The 1,043-nt window shown below is 44.3% G+C and overlaps 1 pseudogene; it reads left to right on the top strand.

Moving 5' to 3' along the window:
- The first annotated feature begins 406 nt into the window (after positions 1-406).
- Positions 407-485, top strand: LOC138806403 (small nucleolar RNA U13; annotated as a pseudogene).
- The last annotated feature ends 558 nt before the right edge of the window (positions 486-1,043 follow it).

Raw genomic sequence — 1,043 nt, 5'->3', positions numbered from 1 at the left:
ATTCTATGCCTCCATCAGAAAAAATGACATTGCCCCATTTGTTAGGAAATGGAAAGACTTGGAAAAATTATATTAAGTGAAGTAAGCCAGGCCCAAAGAAACATAGGTCCCATGGTTTCCCTTATTTGCAATATCTAGTATATGTTTGAGTCAAGCAGAAAAGGTCAGATAAGTTGGGTGGAGGGAGAAGCAAGGCTGGCTCAGGAGGAGAAGGAGACGAGGCAAAAGACACAGACAAGACCTGGAGTAGAACTGCTGGAGCACCTGTCTCTATGACCCGAGAAGGGAATCAGATGTTGGTTGGCAGTAATTTGGATTTACCTAGTTTATTTAAGTTTCCATCTTTGCCTGGGTAGTTTGTGCCTTTTAAAAAGCAAATACATGAAAACAAAACAAAAAAAACCCCGATGATTGGGGTTCTCATGGGTTTGTGTGACATGTGCCTCCCCCAAATCTTATGCCATGGGCACATTACCCATCTGATGTGGAAAAAAAGGAAAAGGGAAAGAAAAAGAAGTCAACGAGAGCACCTTTAAATGCCATTTCTAGAGAACACGTTGAATCTCTTAACTTGTTGAGGACTAACCTGTGTAGGAAAAGCTACTGTCCCCAAAGAGAACAGGCAGGAATCATGAATCCCAATTTAAAACATTGCAAGTGTGATGGTACTCACCTGTGAGCCCAGCCCTTGGGAGGGTAAGGCAGGATGATTGTGAGTTTGAGGCTGACCTGGGCTATGCAGTTAGATTCCACCCCCCCCCATTCTCCTCTCCTTCTCTCCTTCTCTTCTCTCTCTCTCTCTCTCTCTCTCTCTCTCTCTCTCTCTCTGTCTCTCTCTGTCTCTCTCTGTATGTCTCTGTCTCTCTCTGTATGTCTCTGTCTCTCTGTCTGTTTCTCTGTCTCTGTCTCTCCTTCCCTCCCTCCCTGCCTCCCTCCACTCCCTCTCTCTCTCTCTCTCTCTCTGTCTCTCTCTCTCTCTCTCTCTCTCTCTATCTATCTATCTAACTGAAAAGAGGAAATTTGTTCTCTAAATGATAAATCTC

The sequence above is a fragment of the Dipodomys merriami genome, unplaced genomic scaffold, assembly GCF_024711535.1.
Source record: "Dipodomys merriami isolate MVZ:Mamm:240054 unplaced genomic scaffold, mDipMer1.0.p SCAF_4, whole genome shotgun sequence".
Taxonomy (NCBI): Eukaryota; Metazoa; Chordata; class Mammalia; order Rodentia; family Heteromyidae; genus Dipodomys; species Dipodomys merriami.
Note: the sequence above shows the minus strand (reverse complement) of the source record. Positions and strands in the feature narration are given on the sequence as shown.